The sequence below is a fragment of the Nycticebus coucang genome, chromosome 15 (genome assembly GCF_027406575.1).
Source record: "Nycticebus coucang isolate mNycCou1 chromosome 15, mNycCou1.pri, whole genome shotgun sequence".
Classification (NCBI taxonomy): Eukaryota; Metazoa; Chordata; class Mammalia; order Primates; family Lorisidae; genus Nycticebus; species Nycticebus coucang.
Window position 1 is genome coordinate 34,391,619 of NC_069794.1, and position 24,525 is coordinate 34,416,143.

The window sequence follows — 24,525 nt, forward strand, 5'->3', positions numbered from 1 at the left end:
GGACTGCAAACTGATGTTATCCATTTTTAAAGCTTTTGTACATAAATATTCCTGATGTATTATGCAATGATACTTCATCAAAAGTGAACTTTGGGTGGCAAATGCACAGTCTTCTAGTAATTTTATAAATCCCTCTCTTTTACATATCATCCCCAGGGCACCATCAGTAACTATACCAAATATATTGACAATGAACAAAGAAAATAACTTTAAACATATATTTCACTGCTGCATATAAATCTCTTCATTAAGTTTTATCTTTAAATGGCCCTAAAGAAACCATTTCTTCAGTGACATTATATTCATCACCAATATCGCTAATAAAAATGGCAAGTTGAGCCATAGCTGTTAAATTAGCAACTTTATTTTATAAACTTCTTTTATTTATTTAGTTATTCAGAGACAGAGTCTCATTTTGTCACCCTCAGTACAGTCATGGTGCCACAGCTTACAGCAACCTCCAACTCTTGGGCTTAAGTGATTCTCCTGCCTCAGCCTCCTGAGAAGCTGGGACTACAGGCGCCCGCCACATGCCCAGCTATTTTCTGGCTGCAGTTGTCATTGTTGTTCAGCAGGCCCTGGGCGAGGCTCCAACCTGCAGCCTCAGTGCATGTGGCTGATGCCCAACTCACTGAGGTGTAGGCACCAAGCCTGAGTTGTAACTTTTCAAAAAAATTTTTTTCTGAGAAGACAAACTTGTATTCAATTCCACTATCTGTGACACAGTGTCTTTAGACACATTGAATTTGGCAGCATGTTTTTGCATATAATGATTTTTCAAATTATAGTCTTTGAAAACTTACACAAATTCCCTACAAATTAAACAGAGTGCTTTACTATTTTCCTAGAAAAAAAGTAGTCATCTGTCTACTTTTCAGTGGACAATCTTCCTTCATCTGTAATTTTTCTCTTTTGTGTGTTCTGTTTTCTTCTGAGATGTTGTAGAAGCCATACTGGGATTTTTAAAATAATGATAGATAAGGGACAATATTTACTTTTATTACAAAAATTAATTGACAGAAAAATAGAAAGCAAGATTTGGGCCCTTCTATATCTTGGCTGCTGATGCTGGGTAAGGCAGAGAGCCTATTGTAAAGTTCAGTAAGCAATGTGTAAAGTACTGCCAAAGTGTGGAAATATCCTTAATAATCAAAGAAGATTGCTTACCTGACTTCTCAATAACATTAAATGCCCGATTTTCCAATGGAAGGTTGAAATATTATTGATAATCTCTGCTTTACCAAATCACCACAAGTACATGTAACATCTGCTAGTGTCAATTCAACTGTCTGTGCTTACAAGATTTACCACCATAAAACTGAAGCCATGCATGTGTACAAACAGCAAGAGTGTATGTATGTTTATTTTACATGACACTGTGACACGTTGTTGTCATCTACAAAGTTCACACTCGAGAACTACAGAGTCAATTCCACTAAAAAAAAATACAAAGTAAAGTCTTGCAAATGTTTTAAGTAAGTTTACAATTTTATGTTAGGCCGCCAATCATAGCCATCCTGGGCTGCGTGCAACCTGTGGGCCACAGGTTGGACACCCCCACCTTAAAGGGTTTTTATTAGTTCACAAACCTGTTAAACAATTATATATAAAATACTGGATAAATATATTTTGTAATTGGTCCAAGAATAAAACTATACATAAATTTTGTTGCCAGATATAAAATATTTCACTGTTATTGGACATGTTTGATGAGAAGAATGATTGTCCCTGGTAGGTTAAAGTAAATGGTCATGTCTTAATTGACCTTGTAGCCCCATGTCTAGCATAGAGTAGATACACTGCACTATTCATTCATATTAAATGAGTGAATGAGAAATATTGGAGTAGTAATAGGCAAGATTTATAAGTGAGCACTACATCAAATGGAAAAGAAATTACCAGTCTAGTTAGTTATCCTTTGCTATGAAGTGCCTTGCTTCTTGTCCTCCTCTATAGAAGCAGAGTTAAGTGAAATAAATTGGAATTTAGAGCTCAAATCCAGACTGCTCCTACTGGGCAAGTAAAATAACCCTTTGAAATTTCATTCGTAAATGAAGACAAAAATATTTAACGTGTGAAAACATCTATTGCAGTTACTGCAATATAACTATACAATTAATCCTATACAATTGAATTGATATTTTAGAAATAGAACTTTCAGGGGACTAAATCTTTTTTTGTGCCACAGTGATAATACACTAACATTCACTCTGAAGTCATTTATCCTGAAAGTCTTGTTTATAAAATTATTAACTTTTTTTCTGCTTTTTTTTTTTTTGGCTGGGGCCAGGTTTGAACCCACCACCTTTGGTATATGGGGTCAGTGCCCTACTCCTTGAACCATAGGCACCATCCTGAAATTAATAACATTTTTGAAGTCATATATGAAGACACTAATCATAAAAGAAAAATATTCTTAACTTCCTTCTCTCAAATCAGTGAAGCGCTCCCAAGCTCTCTTGATGGGACTGGTAGCTGTCTACATGCTATGGTATGCAGACTTGTAAGTTATTTCTGGCTCTGAATACCTCCTCTGTCAGTCTAACTTGGGAACTGGAAATGCCATCTTTGGACTACTTATTTAGATTACAGCACTGTTGTCAGAAGCCATTGCCAAAGGACAGACAGTCCTTGAGTTTCTGACTTAACTTTAAAAAAAAACAGATAAAATATCAACAGAATAAAAGAATGAGATAAAATATGGCTCCAGATAAATTAGTCATATCAGCGGATCAGATACAAAATAGAAATAGCGGACCTTAGATCCAGACTTCACAGACCCCTGGACAGAAAGTCGGTGGTAGTAATGGGGAGCTGAGTCCTGAGAGCAATGCGGACTAAAAGAGCTTCATATAAAACAGGAGACAAGACTCGTGCTTATTAATCAGTTTGATTTAAGCATTCCACGTGGTGTATTAAATCATCACATTATACCCCCACCCCCAAAAGACTCATGCTCACTCATGCCTTGAGAGTTAGGGTGGCAAAGACAGAGCCTCTCATCAGAAACTGAAACGAGCCAGCTGCTGTCTCAGTGACTGTATTCCCAATGTTTGCAGCATCATCATAGAGTAAAAGCACTAAAATATGATTATAAAACTACTCATAGATGAGCACCTTGAGGAAAAATTGAGTTCAACAGAAACCTTGCTAAATATAAAATTTAAAATCCAACTTCACACCATATATAAAAATAAATTTCAAGGCCAGGTATGGTGGCTCATGCCTGTCATCCTAGCACTCTGGGAGGCCAAAGTGGGTGGATTGCCTGAGCTCACGTGCTTGAGACCAGCCTGAGCCAGAGCAAGACCCCATCTCTAAAAATAGCCAGGTGTTGTGGCGGGTGCCTGTTGTTCCAGCTACTTGGGAGGGTGAGGCAAGTGAATCACTTAAGCCCAAGAATTTGAGGTTGCTGTTAGCTGTGACGCCATGGCACTCACCAATAGTGACAAAGTGAGACTGTCTCAAAAATAAATAAATAAATAAATAAATTTCAGAAGCATCAAACATCTAAATTAAAAGGAATATTAAAACTTTTATAACAAAATATATGGGATATCTCTGTACTTCCGCTCAATTTTGCTTTTAATCTAAAACTGCTCTAGAAATAACAAAATAATATACAGACAAACATCTCAGTGACTTTGGGTTAATGTTGTACAACAGTGATTAACTGAAACAGGTTTTGGTCAGGATATATTTTAAAGTGAAGTCTTGAAAATATTTGGAGAAATGAAGAGTAGTTAAGATATCCCCCAAATTTTTGGCTTGAATAGAAACAGAAAACAGAAAAATTAAATACCACATTCTGTGTTGGGAAAGACTAGAAGAGAACAGGATGGGGAGAGAACGTTAAAAGTTATCTTAGGGTAAGTCAGGATTGATGTTCTTGCTAAACCTTCAACAGAGGTGTAGAGTAGCAAACTGAATACGTGAGTCTAAGCTTTGGGAATAAATTAGATCTGGAGATAAAAATGTGGAAGTCAGAAGCATACAGATATTATTTAGAGCCATGAAAGTAGATGACATTGCCTGGGGAATGAGAATAGTTAAGAAAAAATGGTAAGGAACTAATCCCTGAGGAGTTCCATCAATTAAAGATTGGGAACAGTAGAAACCACCACGACAGGAGACTGAACATTAGAGAGAGAAAAGGAAGGCGGCACCTATGGCTCAGTGGGTAGAGCGCCGGCCCCATATACCGAGGGTGATGGGTTCGAACCCAGCCCCAGCCAAACTGCAACAAAAAATAGCAAGGCATTGTGGTGGGCACCTGTAGTCCCAGCTACTCGGGAGGCTAAGGCAAGAGAATTGCCTAAGCCCAGGAGTTGGAGGTTGCTGTGAGCCGTGTGACGCCACAGCACTCTATCCAGGGCGATAAAGTGAGGGAGACTGTCTCTACAAAAAAAAATTAAAAAAGAAAAGAAAAGAAACCTAGGGTATTGTGTTCTAGAAGTCAACTGAATAGCATTTCAAGAGAAAAGTATATATAATTATATCAGGAGTTTCTGAGAGAGTAGAATGGGCATGCCAGGAACTTGGGAGAGGGAAAAATGGGAGGTGTTGATCAAAGAATACAAGAGAAATAACTTCCAGAGAGCTAATGTACAGCAAGGTGACCATAGGTAACAAAACTGTATTACACACTTGAAATTTACTGAGAGGCCAGATTTTAAATGTTCTCATTATAGGAAAGAAAAAGGAAGGAAGGTCAATCCTAGTTTTTGCATCCATTTATGTGGTAGATTACATTTATAGATTGGTGTATGTTGAACCATCCTTACATCACTGAGAGGAAGCCCAGTTGGTCATGATGAATTTTTTTTTAATGTACAGCTAAATTAGGTTTGATAAGTTTTTCTTGAGAATTCTTAAGGAATACTGATCTGTAGTTTTCTTTTTAACTTGTGTCCTTTCCTGGGTTTGGTACCAAGGTGATTTTGGCTTCATAGAATGAATTAGGGAGGATTCCTTCCTTTTCAATGTTAAGGAGTAATTTCTGCAGTATACTGTAAGTACATGCTCTTCTTTGTAGGTTTGCTAAACTTCAGATGTGAAAGAATATGTCTGGGACTTCTTTTGTTAGAAGATTTTTTTATTGCTGATTCAATTTCAGGGCTTGATATGGGTCTGTTGAGGAGTTCTATATCTTCCTGACTGAGCCTACATTGGCTGTATGTTTCCAAAAATTTGTCCATTTCCTCCACATTTTCAAGCTTATAATATTTTGTGATGATATTTTATATTTCTGTGATATCAGTTGTAATTTCTTCTTTTCCATTTTTAATTGATCTTATCAGAGTCCTTTCTCTTCTGTTTCTGATTAATCTAACTAACGAGAGGCTTGTCAATTTTGCTTATCTTTTCAAAGAACCAACTTTTTGCTTCATTAATCTTCTATATAATTCTTTTGTTCTTGATTTCATTTAGTTGTGCTCTGATCTTGGTTACTTCTTTTCCTTGTGCTGGGAATGGTTTGCCCTTCCTTTTCCAGTATCTGTTGTGCATATATGCATAATGCAGGTCTGAGTACCTCCCACAGGGCAAGTCTGATTTTGGCAAATTCCCTTAGCAATTGCTTATCTGATAAAATCTTTATTTCTTTCTTAGTTTTGTAGGTTAAAAGATTTTTGGCTGCCTATATTCTGCTTTAGAAGACTGAGGATGGGTGCCCACTCCCTCTGGCTTATAGGGTTTAAGTTGAGAAGTCTGCAGTTAGTCTGATCCACCTTCCTTGGTAACTAAGTTGACTCCTCTCTCACAGCTCACAGGACTGCCACTTTCATGTTTACTTTGGCCAGTCTAATTATATGTTGTCCTGACTGCCTATTTATGATGAGTTTCCAGGTGTTCTATATTCCCCATCCACAAGCAGTTGCTAACTCTCTGGTGGCAGCAGCCTCTGGGACATGTGGACAGAAAGCCTATCAGCATCTTAGGAGCCCTCCTGCTATCAGAGATGCAGGGGAGGGAGAAGCAAACCACTCTATGCACGGTTCTTCCTAGGCTCAAAGTCTCTCTGCAGTTGTCCTTTGCTGACATCTTGCTCCTTCTTGGAAAATAAGTTTTTGAAAAGTCAAGTAATAATTCAGATTTGGCAATAATGCAGGTTGTTAGTGACTGTGACAAAAGAATTTTCAGTAGAGTGATGGAGATGCAAGTCTGACAAGATTGGGATTTTACAAAGACAAAGAAATGAAGAGGCCAAGGTGGTGGATTTAGACAGCTCCTTCAAGGAGTTTTTACATAAAGGAGAACAAAGAAATTAATCAAGATCTGAAGGAAGGAAGAGAAGAAAAAGTACCCAATGTACTCAGCCCTACTATGAAACTAATTTAGGGTTTTCACATGAAAGCTATAACCCAGTTACAACCTAAGAATAGGGGGAAGGGGAAAAGGGAGGGGAGGGAGGAGGGCAGAGGGAGGGGGATTGGTGGGATTACACCTGCGGTGCATTTTACAAGGGTATATGTGAAACTTAGTAAATGTGGAATGTAAATGTCTTAGCACAATAACTAAGAAAATGCCAGGTAGGCTATGTTAACCAGTGTGATGAAAATGTGTCAAACGTTCTATGAAACTAGTGTATGGTGCCCCATGATTACATTAATGTACACAGCTATGATTTAATAAAAAGAAATAAAGAAAAATAAAAAAGAAATTAATCAAGATCTGAAGGAAATGTTTTTAAGAAGAAGATAGAGAAGGCAAGATGGAGAAATGAAAATTATAGGACTCAGGTAAACAAAGAGGGAATAATATCCAGAGCCCAAGAGGGTCAGTTGGCTTTACACAGGCACCAAACAGTTCTTGTGACAAAGAGCATATGCTTTAGGTTAATATTCCAACTTTGCATAAAGTTGTCATCTATTTTATTGGGGGGGAAATTTTTTGTAGTTCTAAGATAAGATGCCTCGTTCAGTTCTATGTGCTTCTACTGAAGCTGCCACACATATGTGGAAATTACACATTCACACACACACACCTGAGTCAGTGTCTGGCTCATATTATCAATTAAATCCCTGGAGAATCCTTGGGGACTCTACCAACCTTTCAGATAAGAACAGTGATTGTTGCTGAGACTACAGAATAGTCATATAAAACCCGGTTCTCTAGGCACAGTTATCTGAGCTGGATTAAAATTTGATACAATTTTTGGAAGCTTATGAAATATTTCCTATTACAAATTTGTAAGGAGAAGTCTTTGAGCATAAGAAACTGAGTGTGGGGCCAACACTGACTTGAGAAATGTTTTAATTTCTTATTTTGGAAACTTGAATTTTTCAGTTGTGTGTACAAGATAAAGCCCCTATAGATCATTGGCTGATACACATGTAAAATACATTGCTATAGGTTGGTATAAATGAAATGTTTTATGTTATTTCTAAAATGTCATGCTTCAACTGATAATAGTTGTTTAGTGGTCAGTATTGAAGTCATTGGAATATTACCAATGCCATAAAAATATACAAAACTCTGAAAAATATTAAATTTGAAAATTAATTTATATGACATTGTTTTGAAGTTTTAGATTATCTGAGATTTTTCTGAAAGTCATAAGCTTAAAAGTTGCCAGTAATAATGTACAATTCAATATCTATCAATTACTTTCCTTGGAGAGGAAGTTTCATTTAAGCAGCTTTAAAAGTTTATGATTTTCTTTCTTTTTAAATAACACTCTAACCAAGCCAGAAACTACCAAGGTGTGGTGATTTTAAATGTTCTTATTCTATTTTCACTGTTGTAGCTCACTGCATTAGTCAACTCAGGCTGCCATAACAAAATGCCATAGACTGAGTGGCGTAAGTAACAGCAATTTCTTTCTCATAGTTCTGGAGGTTGGGAAGTCCAAGATCAAAGAGCAAGTAGGTTTGTTTCCTGGGGAGGACTCTCTGGCTTAAAGATGACCACCTTCAGGCAGCGCCTGTGGCTCAGTGAGTAGGGTGCCGGCCCCATATGCCAAGGGTGGCGGGTTCAGACCCAGCCCCGGCCAAACTGCAACAGAAAAATAGCTGGGCGTTGTGGCGCGCGCCTGTAGTCCCAGCTGCTAGGGTGGCTGAGGCAGGAGAATCGCCTAAGCCGGAGTTGGAGGTTGCTGTGAGCCGTGTGATGCCACGGCACTCTACCCAAGGGCGGTACAGTGAGACTCTGTCTCTACAAAAAAAAAAAAAAAACGATGACCACCTTCTTGCTTGTGTCCTCACACTGCAGACAGAGAAAACTCTGATCTTTCATCCTCACTTAAGAGCACTAATCCCACAGTGGAACCCCACCCTCATGATTTCATTGAGCCCTAATTACCTCCCAAAAGCTCTCACCTAGAGGTTAAAGCTTCAACATTTGAATTTAGGGGAAACACAAGCATTCAATCCTTAACACTCACATTCTCATGCCATTAACCAGAACTAAACATTGCATCATTTCTAAGACATGCAGGCTATGAGATATCACCTTGTTATGAGCTTTTATATTGAGTACATTTTTCTATACTCTGTCCAGGTGTCAAAGCAAATATCCATACATGGGCTTACTGCTATGCAAGTTATGAAACTTGTCCATTAAAAACAATAGTAGTCACTGAGCTTCTAACTAGATTACTTAAGCTAACACCAGATACTTCAGGATGCATTTGAGGAATAGTTTTCACCTGGGTGTTGTAATTAAACAGTACTTCAAAGGTCTGATACCTAGCAAGAAGTTGTAGGAGTTTTCCCCTGCCCCTCAACACCCCAAGTATAGCTTTCAGATTGGCAATGCATGAACCAAGTGACTAAACATTACTTAGAGGTTCAGTTGGATTTTTCTTCTTTTTAACTCAGAAAAAAGGAAAAGATTTTTCCATGTATCAATATAAGATTTGGCTTAAGATCTTAAGAAATAAATTTTTACCCATCATTGACTGACATTTTTTGCCATACTTTAAAGAAGAGATGTTTCCTTATCCTTGGAGATCATTTTCTGTAGGTTCAAGGTCTTCAGATTAAACAGTAGTGAAGGAAAATAGTTTTTAAATATTAATGGCTCCATGCAGGGTCCAAGCAGAACAAATAAATTGACAGGCAATTTCCAGTTTTTACACATTGTTCATGAAAAGACTCATAAGCAGCATTTTAGTGGGAAGTGCCTCTCTGTGATGTGGGTTGTTATTTTCTATATGCTTGATTTTGCGTTGCACAACTAAAGAATATCATGTATGCTTTCACCTTGATCATTTAAAAAAACACCAGGTACTATGCAAGCAAAAGCACTCTCCCACATATAGATGGATAGTAGGTATTTCCCCTCATAGGAGAGCATGAAAAAGAAAAGACAAAGAAGAGAACAAGGCTGGGAGGCTGGATTCAATTGTAACCAGTGTATCAATTGAACCTAAAGTTATTTCCACATACGATCACACCAAATTACATTTCTATTTGTCTCCCCGTCCCTCTTCCCATGTTGACAAGACAGCCTTGACTGACATTTTTGACTCTGGAATTGCTAAGCATTAGTGAACTAGGCTGTGAGAAAGAAAAAACTTGAAACTATACAGAGGTATCAGTGTATCTGAAAATTAATTCATCTCTATCGATGAACTTTTCCCAGAAGTAGATATTGTGTTGTCCCAAGTGACACTCTTTCAGCGAAACATGAAAACCAAAAAAAACCTATGTGTTCAGAAAAATTAGAGGAAGACTTTTGATGAACAGGTAAAGTGTCTTGAGTGGAGTCCAATACCTAAATGGACACTGAGGAAGCCTCCATGTAGTCTCTCTTTTTAAAAATGTTTATATTCCCTAATATTCTTTAAATTGAGTTACACATTTCTAAAGGTTCCAGCCTGAAGACAATTCATCCAAAATTTAAATGCACACACTGGACTTTTATCTTGCTAAATGCTGAAAACTGGGTGACACCCTCTACTCCAAGCTGTCCCCAGCATCCCAGCCTGAGCCCAGGCTCCAAACTTCTTTAAAAAAAAAAAAGTGAGGAAACTTTTTTGGTGTGGCTGGGGAGTCACTGAAGCATAGCTCTAAATAATTTCAAAGGGAAGCCAAATCAAACCATCTGAAATTAACATTGAGAAGGAGCTTGGGCCACCTGTGATACAATTGCAGGAGGTTGACCAGAAGAATGTTCTCCCTTCCACAAAGTCAGTTTCTTAACTACATTAGACACTTGACATTTGGTGAATTGTATTGAATAAAATGTTAAATAAGAATTCCCTTTATCAATAAATAAAACAGATTCCATCCTCATCTATAGAATGCTCTTACCATCAGGGTGATTCAAACACTGAAAGGAGATGGAAAGAGTGAAATAAAAACTCCTCCTGGATATTTCTAAGAAGAAAGAAGCAGGGGGCCTGGAGGGCTTGTGACCCTGGGACTCTATGGACAAAAGATTAGGCCAGAATATTTCCCCAGGTCTTTCTCATTCTATTGTTTATGTACATACATTCATATAAGGAAATCTTGTTCTGAGTAAGATGGAGTAAGCACACTCCGTCTTGTCTCTCCCACCCAATGTAGCTACTAACAGCACAATGGGAACAGGTGGTTTAAGGACTCTAAAAAGGCCATTCTAGCAGGGGGATTCGGAGGAGGGAAGATTGGAGTTCAAAATGCCACCAAATCTATAGTAAGCTTATAATTTTTCCCCCTCTGGTATTCAGAGAGAATCGAGAAGCTTTATGGTAGCCAGAAACCCTGATGTGAGCAACTAAGGAATTTTCTTTCACACAGGAGTCTGGGGGAGGTCTTTGGCTCTTTTCTTTGCTTTCTTGGGGAGAGGGGTGCACGGGTGGGGGGGTGTTCTTTAAATAAAGGGTTGTATCACATTATCTCTGGGATTTGTAGATTTGGCTGTCCAAGCCATTTTCAGATATTGCCCATTAGATGCCAGGAATGAACTAGCTCTGGCTTTGGAGATCAGGCGAATTTATTTTCAAATGACTGCTGTGGTGCTGAGAAGTTCTGTAAGCTTGACAATGATCTAACCTCTCTGAGATACCTTCTCCTTATCAGCACGATAATAATACCACCACCTTATGTGTACAAAATGGGTATGTACATCACCCCTTAAAGTTGCTAAAAGTTCTCATTTCAAGAAAATGCAATGTTCCTGAACTTCTGTATAAAATGAAGTGCAACTTCTTTTATAACTGCCTAATTTAAGGTACAAATTATGACAGTCTTCAGTCAAATTTTATGGGCAAATTACCAGGAAAATGTAGAGATGTAATTCACACTTGTATTACCATAAGCTTAATGCTCCAGTTTTCACTCCAGTGTTCAACAAGGGCAAAGGCTCAAGTTTTTTTGATTAAAATTGTTGCTTGTACTTGGCATTCTGATTGGCCTAGACATTTTTGGTTGCTTTAAATTGATCAAGTAAAATAAATATATCCTAGACAACTCATTCATTACCTATTTAAAAAACATTCTAAAATTTGCCTTCATAATGTTTCAGGGAGTTATTGCCCCAAATTGGCACTGTGTTCTTTCTTGCTCTGATATTCTATAATTTCATAAAGTGTAGCATTTTCTGAATATATACAGGCAGAAGTCATTTCTTCCCTGATGAATCCTTCCTAAATAATTTCTGTTTCAAGGATAGCCCAAGGACATGTGTGCAGGAGGATGAAACAAAAGCTCCCATGATAAAATCTTGAGCTTTTGAGAACAACGACCCCATCTCATTTCTTTTCTACCTTCCACAGCATATTCAGCCCAACTGGGCTCTTAGATTATCAAAACCAGCTCCAATTCTCCAATTCTCCAAAACCTAGACATTCTGCAGATTTAGTGGGAATAGGGATAAAATTCAAAAGGTAGACCTGTGGATTTTAGAGTTGTTTTTATGAAAAACCAAATACTGTGCCATAGAAGATACTACATAAAAGTTAACTTCTTTCTTGGACTTATTCAGGAGAAATTTAAGAGGGATTATTCAATATAACAGTAATATATTGTTCTATTATTCAATATAATAAAAGTCCTTTCAATGAGTAGACACAATAACACATTCAGAACCACATCTGATTGTCTTATTTGTTTTCGGTGTTTTCCTTCTCACAAAATTATTTTGAACTTTTAATTTCAGCCTATTATCTTTTTTATAATTTCAAAAGAGAATTGTAGATTTTCAGAAACAACTTTTTTTATTAAAGTACAGTTTTTATTTACTATTCTAGGTTATTATGACTATGTAAGTATTATTCCATACTCATTTATGTCACGTAGTGTGATTACATTTCCTTTTTGGTCAATTTCAATGTTTTCTTTTTTTATCATTATTATTATTATTAAGTCACAGCTGTGTACATTAATGCAATCATGGGGCACCATACACTGGTTTTATAGACCGTTTGACACATTTTCATCACACTGGTTAACATAGCCTTCCTGGCATTTTCTTAGTTACTGTGTTAAGACATTTATATTCTACATTTACTTGGTTTCACATGTACCCCTGTAAAATGCACTGCAGGTGTAATCCCACCAATCACCCTCCCTCCTCCCATCCTTTCCTTCCCTCCCTCCCTCTCCCCCTTCCCACTATTCTTAGGTTATAACTGGGTTATAGCTTTCATGTGACAGCCATAAATTAGTTTCCTAGTAGGGCTGAGTACATTGAATACTTTTTCTTTCATTCTTGAGATACTTTACTAAGAAGAATATGTTCCAGCTCCATCCATGTAAACATGAAAGAGGTAAAATCTCCATCTTTCTTTAAGGCTGCATAATATTCCATTGTGCACATATACCACAATTTATTGATCCATTCGTGGATCGATGGGCACTTGGGCTTTTTCCATAGCTTAGCAATTATGAATTGGGCTACAGTAAACATTCTGGTACAAATATCTTTGTTATAATGTGATTTTTGGTCTTCTGGGTATATACCTAGTAGAGGAATTATAGGATTGAATGGCAGATCTATTTTTAGATCTCTAAGTGTTCTCCAAACATCTTTCCAAAAGGAATGTATTAATTTACATTCCAGCCAGCAGTGTAGAAGTGTTCCCTTTTCTCCACATCCATGCCAACATCTCTGGTCTTGGGATTCTGTGATATGGGCTAATCTTACTGGAGTTAGATGATATCTCAAAGTAGTTTTGATTTGCATTTCTCTGATGATTAAGGATGATGAGCATTTTTTTCATATGTCTATAGGCCATGTGCCTGTCTTCTTCAGAGAAATTTCTCTTCAAGTCCCTTCCCCAGCCTGCAATGGGATCGCTTGTTCTTTTCTTGCTTACACGTTTGAGTTCTCTGTGGATTGTGGTTATTAAACCTTTGTCGGAGACATAACCTGCAAATATCTTCTCCCCTTCTGAGGGCTGTCTGCTTGCTTTACTTACTGTGTTCTTGGCTGTGCAGAAGCTTTTTAGTTTGATCAGGTCCTAATAGTGTATTTTTGAAGCTGCTTCAATTGCCCCAGGGGTCCTCCTCATAATATACTCAAACAGACCAATTTCTTCAAGGATTTTCCCTGCACTCTCTTCTAGTATTTTTATAGTTTCATGTCTTAAGTTTAAATCTTTAATCCAGTGAGAGTCTATCTTAGTTAATGGTGAAAGGTGTGGGTCCAGTTTCAGTCTTCTGCAGGTTGCCAGCCAGTTCACCCAGCACCATTTGTTAAATAGGGTATTTTTCCCCACTGAATGTTTTTAATTGGCTTGTCAAAGATTAAATAACGGTAAGTAGCTGGATTCATCTCTTGGTTCTCTATTCTGTTCCAGACATCTAATTCTCTGTTTTTGTGCCAGTACCATGCTGTTTTGATCACTGTCGATTTGTAGTATAGTCTGAGGTCTGGTAGCATGATTCCTCCTGCTTTGTTTTTATTTCTGAGTAATGTCTTGGCTATTTGAGTTTTTTTCTGATTCCATATAAAATGAAGTATTATTTTTTCAAGATCTTTAAAGTATGACAGTGGAGCTTTAATAGGGATTGCATTAAAATTGTATATTGCTTTGTGTAATATGGACATTTTAACAATGTTGTTCTTCCCAGCCATGAGCATGGTATGTTTTTCCATTTGTTAACATTTTCAGCTGTTTCTTTTCTTAGAGTTTCATAATTTTCTTAATAGAGATCTTTCACATCCTTTGTTAGATAAACTCCCAAATATTTCATCTTATTTGGCACTACTGTGAATGGAATAAAGTCCTTAACTGTTTTTTTCAGCTTGACTATTGTTGGTATATAGAAAGGCTACCAATTTATGAATGTTGATTTTGTAACCTGAGATGCTGCTGTATTCCTTGATCACTTCTAAGAGTTTTGTAGTAGAATCCCTAGTGTTTTCCAGATATACAATCATATCAACTGCAAAGAGCGAAAGTTTGATCTCTTCTAACCCTATATGGATACCTTTGATTGCCTTTTCTTCCCTAATTGTGATGGCTAAAACTTCCATTACAATGTTAAAGAGCAGTGGAGACAATGGGCTGCCTTGTCTGGTTCCTGATCTGAGTGGAAATGATTTCGATTTAACTCCATTCAATATGATATTGGCTCTGGGTTTGCTGTAGATGGCCTCTATAAATTTAAGAAATGTCCCTTGTATACCAATTTTCTTAAGTGTTCTGATCATGAAGGGATGCTGGACATTATCAAAAGCTTTTTCTGCATCAATTGGGAGAATCATATGGTCTTTGTCTTTTAATTTGTTTATGTGCTGGATTATACTTATAGATTTATGTATATTGAACCAGCCTTGAGACACTGGGATAAAACCTGTTTGGTCAGGATGTATAATTTGTTTGATGTGTTGCTGGATTCTGTTTGTTAGGATATTGATGAACATTTTTGCATCAATATTCATTAGTGATATAGGTCTATAATTTTATTTTCTTGTTGGGTTTTTTTCTGGTTTGGAGATCAGAGTGATGTTTGCTTCATAGAACGTGTTGGGTAGTCTTCCTTCTTTTTCTATATTTTGGAACAGGTTGAATAATATAGGTACTAGTTCCTCTTTAAAGGTTTGGTAGAATTCGGACGTGAAGCCATCTGGTCCCAGGCTTTTCTTTTTACGGAGATTTTGTATGGTTGATGCTATTTCCGAACTTGATATTGGCCTGTTCAACATTTCCACATGATTCTGGCTAAGTCTTGGAAGGTGACGTGCTTCCAAGTATTGGTCAATTTCCTTCAGATTTTCATATTTCTGAGAATAAATTTTCTTGTAATATTCATTAATGGTCATCCATATTTCATACAAATGGTAATCAGAAAAAAGCAGGTGTTGCAATTCTTTCTGCAGACACAATAGGCTTTAAACCAACAAAAGTAAGGAAGGATATGAATGGTCACTTCATATTTGTTAAGGGTAATGCTCAATATAATGAGATTTCAATTATTTATGCACCCAACCAGAATGCACCTCAATTTATAAGAGAAACTCTAACAGACATGAGCAATTTGATTTCCTCCAGCTCCATAATAGTCAGAGATTTCAACATGCCTTTGGCAGTGTTCGATAGATCCTCCAATAAGAAGCTGAGCAAAGAAATTTTAGATTTCAACCTAACCTTCCAACATTTGGATTTAGCAGACATCTACAGAACATTTCATCCCAACAAAACTAAATACACATACTTCTCATCAGCCCATGGAACATACTCCAAAATCGATCACATCTTAGGTCACAAGTCTAACCTCAGCAAATTTAAAGGAATAGAAATTATTCCATGCATCTTCTCGGACCACCATGGAATAATAGTTGAACTCAGTAACAATAGGAATCTGCATACTCATACAAAAACATGGAAGTTAAATAACCTTATGCTGAATCATAGCTGGGTCAGAAATGAGATTAAGATGGAAATTGCCAAATTTTTGGAACCAAACGACAATGAAGACACAAATTATCAAATCCTCTGGGATACCGCAAAGGCAGTCCTAAGAGGGAAATTTATAGCACTGCAAGCCTTCCTCAAGAGAACGGAAAGAGAGGAAGTTAACAACTTAATGGGACATCTCAAGTAATTGGAAAAGGAAGAACATTCCAATCCCAAACCCAGTAGAAGAAAAGAAATAACCAAAATTAGAGCAGAATTAAATGAAATTGAAAACAAAAGAATTATACAACAAATCAATAAATCAAAAAGTTGGTTTTTTGAAAAGGTCAATAACATAGATAAACCTTTGGCTAACCTAACCAGGAAAAAAAAAGAGTAAAATCTCTAATTTCATCAATCAGAATTGACAAAGACAAAATAACAACAGACTCCTCAGAAATTTAGAAACATCATTTAAAATTTAGAAATCCCCTTACTAAGAAAAGCATTCAGTGAAGAAAAAAGAATGAGTCAATTTGTCACTATGTAAATGAATCTTTTTAAAAGAAGTGCCTTTCATTTTCGTATTACCTAGTTTTTATTATCTTCCACAATATGTTTCCTTAAGGATGATCATGAAAAAAAATCATGAACAAATTTGCATTCTAAATATTCATACCTTTTTTTTTTTTTTTTTTTTGCAGTTTTTGGCCAGGGCTGGGTTTCAACCCACCACCTCTGGCATATGGGGCCAGGGTCCTACTCCTTTGAGCCAAAGGCGCCACCCTAAATATTCATACCTTTTAAATAGCATATAAAGGTATCCCTAGATAACTAATGAAGACTATTCTGGCACTACTTATGTCTCTTGGGCTTTTGCATTCCATTCAGTGGATAAAGAAAGTGGGACCGGCTAAGTCCATTGAAGATTTACATTCAGATGGTACCACCATGTATTTAAGGCATCTTGACAGAATGTCAGTTACTATATATATACATACACACACATGCAGACTTACATATGGTTATCCCTCAGTATCCACAGGGGATCAGTTTCACGACCCCAGTGGACCCCAAAATCTGCAGTGCTCAAGTCTCTGATATAAAGACATATAGTGTTTTCATATGCCTTATATACATCCTCTTGTATATTTTAAATTACTTGCAAATTATTTATGTAATAGTTGTTATACTGCATTTTTGTGTCCTTTTTATTGTGCTGTTTTTATTGGTTTGCTTTTCTAATACTTTTGATTATTGATTAGTTGAATTGTGGATGCAGAATTCATAGAGATGGAGGGCTGAGTGTGTGTGTGTGTTTGCAGCCACAGTGTGTGATGATGATAATTTCACAAATATCACCTATATAGAAAAATACAATACCATGACTAGAAATCTTTCATTTCACTGATAAATACTTATGAAGGAAAGTTCAGCATGCTTTCTTAAGAGCTTAACTTTCTTAAGTGTAACTGAATGACAATCTTAGTAGCGCAGTTTATCCTTCATGGTCACAGATAATTGTTTATGAACCTATTCATTTAACTGTTGCTGAACTAGTTTTTCTTAATGGTTAACAATATCATCTATAGTTCTTGATATATTATGTTGTTTTTTTAACCAAGGCTATCCATTCGCTCTCAATTACTTTTACACAAGTCGAGAAACTTACCATGAACTTTATAGGAGTTATGCAGTCCATAATTCTGAAAAAATTAAGCCTCAGATTTCCACTTGATCTATTGTATGCACACAACCAAGTTCAGTAGGCAATAATTTGGGGGCATACTGACAGGATAAATTATAATGTGCCAGCAAAACAGAATGGAAATGTCAAGGTTCAAATCCACCTAACACCTCTCAGCTCAATGTACCAGGAAAATGAAAAACAATTTTCTAACATATACTTTAGCAAGTGCTTTCTTTTTCTAAGACTAGGGTACTATTACTCTGGGAAGTGTACAACCTAATAATTACAGCTATGTTTTAAATACACACATGTATATATCATCATATTTTGGTTTTCCTTCATGTGATGTTTCACTTGTAGCTATATAATTAATTATATCACTAGTTTTGTTGTATATATATGTATATAGACACACATATATGTACATTTAAATTGAATTACATAGACAAAATATCTCTCTAAGGAGGCACATTCCTTCTGTGCAGACAGAAGGAATGGACAGAGCTGAGATGGATCGGGAAAGTGAGATCAATTACCAAGGAGTAATAAAGAAAGAAATCAAGGCAGTTCTCAAATTTCTGGTTTTCCTTTATGGCTACATCCGACAGGTAACAGGCCTCATCTTATAGATTTATTTATGCATTTAACAAATACCTACAGAGTTCCCAATAGAGTGACATAGAGCATTGGTCACCTGAGTTTGGTCCTGCGTCATTAGGTGGCTTTGAGCAAGGTTCTTAACCTTAAGTATGAAGATTCTCAGCTGCCATCATGGGCCACTATTGAGGTTTCTGAGATGGAAGAGGTTGTGGGAAACAGAGAGGAAACCCCTTGTGAGGCAAATCCTGCTCCTTAGAGATCTGATCTTGTATCACTGACATGCAGAGTGGCATTGAACCCTATTTCTGAAAAATGACTTCTCTGTCATTGAAGGTCACCAGGTTACTGTGTTACCTGAGGGTGAAATGGCATTTCAGAGGGTCCTCTTGGGCAAATGTACAAGAATTCCCATCAACTTCTTTCTAGTGGTAGACTTTTTACAACAGAATCTACAGCCTTTTTTTTTGAGACAGAGTCTCACTTTCTCACCCTCAGCAGAGTGCCGTGGTGTCATACCTACCAGCAACCTCAAACGCTTAGGCTCCAGTGATTCTCTTACCTCAGCCTCCCAAGTAGCTGGGACTACAGGCACCCACCACAATGCCTGGTTATTTTTAGAGATGAGGTTCTGGTTCAGACTCGTCTTGAACCTGTGAGCTCAGGGCAATCCACCCACCTTGGCCTCCCAAGAATCTGCGGACTTTGATAACTGCCTATCTATAGGGTAACAGATAGAGAAGAGCAGACTTAGTAAAAGAATTCTAATATTCTAATGTCACTTTATTCACTTTCCGTGCTGCAATGGACATGTAGTTCAGAATCAGAAACAAACTGTGGTGGAAACTGTGCCAACTAGAAAGAATATGCCTGGAATAAACAGGTCAGTAGATGTTCATGTACAGCTCATTGTTACTAGTGTGCCTAGTTTTTTAAAAAGAATCTAGAAATCAAGATGCTTGTGAGAACCCGCCTAATATTTAAATACTGGCTCAATTTTTTAAATAAAGTGATATGTGGGTCAAATAAAACACATCTGGAGGCCAGATGAACTCCCTGATTTGAAGACTCTGGTTTTGAGTAACTTGACAGGTGCCCTGTGGTATCAAGTAACAGGTAACAAGTGAGCAGGAAGAATTAGGAAGGTGACAACAGTGTGACATGACACTGATGGGGAAACCCTGCCTCACCAGATGAGCAAAGCTCTGGCCAGATGAGTGAAGGAAAAAAAAATGGAAATGTGAAACTGAAAGACAATTAATTCATTCACCTTTCCTTATAATTAGTTAGAAGCTTTTGAACAGGAAAGACCTCGGCCTTTCATACACATTCTGAACTTCTCTTCCACAATTTAAGAGTGGCAGATTAAAAATAAGCTCATTCCATTTCTTTGATTTGTAGAATAGAACCTCTGGTTAAAAATGAAACTGTTTTCTCACACATTACATACTCTCAACAATGCCTCTTCTATTAGAAGATGAGTAAACTCTGCTGACTAAAAGTAACTTGGAATATCATGTAATATCTAAGGGTTCTGAATTATACTCAGCACCTTCTCTCTGCCAAGATTCCCTCAACTGTTTATGAAAATGTGATCCTGCAAGTTTGTGGTATAAGGATGAAACTCAGTGTTTCTCTTAAAGTCAGCATTCAAGAAATTGAACTTACCCTATTACCATGTGCAATAGTTAGTGTTGAAAAGTTTGAAGTCTATGCTGAGATAACAGGATATACAATATGTACTTGGCAATGAGATCATATTTATGTTTCCCACTCCTGGGGAAGAAGGTATAAGCTTTCCAAGGACAGGGAATTAAAAGACCATAGATCCAAACAGAAGACACACAGAGTGGAGTAAAGGGAAGGACCTAAAATGAACAGCACAGGGGACTTTCTCAGAGCCTCCTGGGGTTTCAGGAGTAAAGTGGATCTCAGTGAGCCACTTAACAGATTAAATGTGGTGAATCTCGTTATTCCATGATGGTCCTTGATGGAGAGGCACTGCAACTGGTGGAATCTGCCACCAGAGGGCGCCCCCAGCTTTTCTTCCCTAGCTCAATACTAGGCTGTGTGGCAGAAAAAATACAACTTTAACTCAGAACACTCAGGGATCGAAATGTAGACCTGCCGTTTGATCCTGCAATTCCTCTTCTACGTATATATCCAAAGGACCAAAAATCATGTGGCAATAAAGATATTTGCACCAGATTGTTCATTGCATTTCAATTCATAATTGCCAAGTCATGGAAGAAGCCCAAGTGCCCATCGACCCATGAATGGTTTAATAAACTGTGGTATATGTATACCATGAAATATTATGCAGCAGTAAAAAAATGGAGACTTTACTTCCTTTATGTTTACATGGATGGAGTTGGAAAATCTTCTTCTTAGTAAAGTATCTCAGGAATGGAAAAAAAAGTATCCAATGTACTCAGTACTACTGTGAAACCAATTTATAATAATTCACACTTGCGTATGAAAAATGAAACACAACTTTAGGCTATGATGAAGGAGGGAAGGGGAGGGCGGGGGATGAGGAGGGGGTAGGAGGAATAGGGGAGATAGTAGGGGGACCAAAACTATGGAGCACATTGCAAGTACAAGTTGGTTCCACCATGTGTAGAACACAAATGTCCTAATGCTATAATTGGGTAAATGAGATGAAAGCTATGCTGATTAGTATGATGTAAGCACTCCAATTTGTACAAATAATCAATACACTGAAATGGGCATAAATGTATTTATGACCTATGTACAAGAGACTTAATAAAATAAATAAATAAAAAGAATTTGTACAACTGATTTCACTTTGGCTAGTTGCAAAGTCATTTAAAATGGTCCACCTCAACCCTTCGGTTCTTCATGTCAACACCTAAAATGGGCTAGACCAGATTACGACACCTCTGAATAATCGCAAGTTCAAATCTATCCAACAAGCACTTCTGTGCGCACCAGCTATGTGCAAATCTCAGGGGAAGACATCAGTGACCAAAACTTAATAGTTTTGTCTCAGTGGTGCTCACGTTCTAATGGAAGAACAAAGGTTATGAGAAATAGTTGCAAATACAAATATAGAAAGAAAAATAAATTAACACACTCTCATTTGCATTAAATTGAAAATAACACATTAGGAGAGCAGGTATAAGGACACCTATGGGTGTTTAAAGGTGAGGGAGCTTTCACAATGGAGAGAATATTATATACGAAATGGGTCCTCCCAATATATGAAGAGAAGCTTAAGATACTTTTCTAAAATATCTTACATTCTGTGCTTTACAATTTTGTACAATGACTGCTCTGTCTACCTTCCACTATGGTGACAAACAGATGGTACATCTTGGGGTACCTTATGCTGTGTGTGAATGAGTACAGGTGCAGCTGAGAAGGAGCATTACTGCTAAATTACTGTTTTCATCTCATTTTTCAGATGTAATTTGTATCCAACCTAGGAGAAACCTCTTCAAACCATTGCAAGAAATACCCACATCTAGAAATAAAGGGAAAAGTGTTATTCCTCCTGGTAGTTCAAGCCATCTAAAATTGAAACTAGTTTGATTACACAGTGATTATCTACAGCATTTAAAAATCCTCTTTATATAAAACCTAGGAAGATACAGAGGGTTTTTATTTCACTTTCTCTTTTAGATATTTTTCATTTTACCCCTTGACCAATTATTTTATATCTATGAAATTTGATTTTCTCAACTCTCGTAGACACAGTGGCTGCTTCTTGACTAAGCTCTGTTGACCCAGGGTTAAGATGGGGTAATTAGTGCAGGGTAAGTGAGTCTCTAAAAGTTGATAATTTGATTCACACAGTTAGATGATTATCTTGACTTATCCCAAATTACATTTTTTCTACAAAGTGGGAGACACAATCTTTAGCAACAAAAATTTCTCATGAAATATTCCAACAAATCAAGGCAATGCTGGAGGGCACTCTTTGTCATTTCTGTTTGGTATATTTTTGAAAGGATAAAGGTGCAAGAAACACTCCAAATTCAAACACCATGAATCCTAAAGTGGAGAATACTGTCTCTGTGAATGAGGCTCACCTCCTCTCACTTCCTGAGAATCTTCCAGGTAAAGCTTAAACTGTCCTTGACGGTGAATTCTTGGTAAACAATTTTGCTTGGCAAACCCATGTGGAAGTTAATGGTTCTTGAAGATTCTTTTGAATTTTTTCGAAAGCACGTAATATGAAGGCTGAATAGTTTGATTGAGAGATCTGGGGTGCTGCAACCTGGTATCTCAGTCTTATAAGATTATCCAGGTAGATTTAATCTTAGAAACTTGGCCCTGTTTACATAGAGACCAAAATCTCATAAAAAGGATAAATCTAAAATCAAAAAAAGATAATACCTTATTCTATAGTGATGAAACAATAACTTACATTCAAAGAGCACTTTATAATAGCTTGTGGAACACCTTGCCTATCAAAGAAGAAATTGACTATTAGACTGAGAAAGCAAAGCATTTTTAGAGTATAGAGGTGACCTTGGGGCATGAGCAGGTTAAAGTTAGAGCTATTATTTTATTATTATTATTATTATTTGAGACAGAGTCTCACTTCATTGTACTCAGTAGAGCACTGTGGCATCATAGTTCACAGCAACCTCAAACTCTTGGGCTCAAGCACAATGCAGATGAGGTCTCACTCTGTCTCAGGCTGGTCCCAAGCCTATGAGCTCAGGCAATCCACCTGCCTCTGCCTTCCAAGTGCTAGGATTATAGGCGTGAGCCCCATACGTGGTCTATTTTTAAATTATTAACACTACTTTCCCATTAGATGGATTGAGTATTTTTGTTATTGTGTAAGAAGTAAATGTTTGCTGGGAATCGGGATTATATGAGCTATAAGCCCTCCAACTCATATAGTCTATGAACTGAAAAAGGATTAGTGACAAAAGATTTTAAAGAGGCACAGAAGATTGAAGTCATATTTGACTAAGATCATTTACTTAGCAGAGTACTTGATTCTTGGGAAATGAAATTAACCTAAATACTTTCTTTGCAGACAGAATTTTCAAGAGTTTCAGAGCTGTATCCAAATTCAGATAGGGTGGATTTTGTGTAGGATATACACAATTCTATTGCATCATCAAACATTACATAAAAACTCCATTTCTAAAATTGTTTCAGAAAGTAAGAATTAATAATCTTTCCTATTGTTCCAGTGACTTAATCCCAGCAGCCTATCCACCTGCCTAGCAACAGATATTTTTTCAAATACAAAACCACATTCAACCATTTTCCTACCCTGGACATCATTATTCTTCCCTCCCAAGAGAGTCTAAGAAATTATACTCTTTGGGCAGAAAGCACGTCCCGAAAACACACAAAAGGAGGGGTGTCCTTTAGAGGAGTCCTTTGTTAACAGATGATGCATGTTGGTGTATGTATCTGAAAATGAGAAGCAAAAATACAGAAGATTGAGAGCAATTGGGGTCAATTTTCTTCACAGCAGAAAATTTCAGACTTTGCCACTGACACAAAACCTGGAAATAACAAAACAGTGAACATCCCAGGAATTTCAAAAATGCTTCATAGGTTCCTAATAATGATAAAACAAAAGTCTTGATTTCTGAGTTCTGATAAAAGCTCCACAAGGAATATTTGGTTCTTCTCTCACTTATCTCTTTACTGATCAAAACTTTTTAATGTAAAAACTAAAAGTTATGTTGATAAAGAGTATTCAGATTCTATCAACATTCTGTTTTTCTGTTTTCATTTGCTGAATTATTTATACAACCCAAGATGAACCTTATGATTTTTTTTATTTCTCCCTGAGAATATTTCTATTTACTCATGATTCAATTTGAGATTCATTTTTCTATATTCATTGTCAGAGCTATAGTGACAGAAGCATAGGAAAGAAATAATGAAGATATAAAGAGTTTTGTCATTTTAAAAAATATGTCTTAGTGCCAATAAATTTCCTCGTTTTTATTTATAAGTTTCATTTTTCCAGGAAGGTTTCTGACCATATATTTCCTTGGCTTTTTCTTTAAGAAATAATTAATGCGTAATTACTGTTACTGTGCCAGGCACCGTAATCAAGGAACATAAAGTATTGGGGGCATATATGAAAGATGAATGAAATATAGTTCATGGCCTCCAAGATTAATTCTTTAGTTAGGGAGACATACACGAATACAAATACTTTAAGATTATATAACGTATTACAAAAGAGGAGAAAAAAATTCTGCTGTCAGTATATTGGGTGCCCATAAATAAATCATTGAGGAACATTTTAAAAAATCAAATGTGAAGTATTATCCCACATGTTAAATTGTTTACTGAAAATCAGTCAAATAATTATTCCTAATAAAACACTTTTCTAGGAATTCAATTTGCCATGAATGAAAGGTCTTTGTTATTACCAATAGATATGAAATGTTCCTGTTTGGCACTACTCTCCTGTGTCTTATTAAAAGTAAAACATGATACATATGCATCTTTTTTCTAC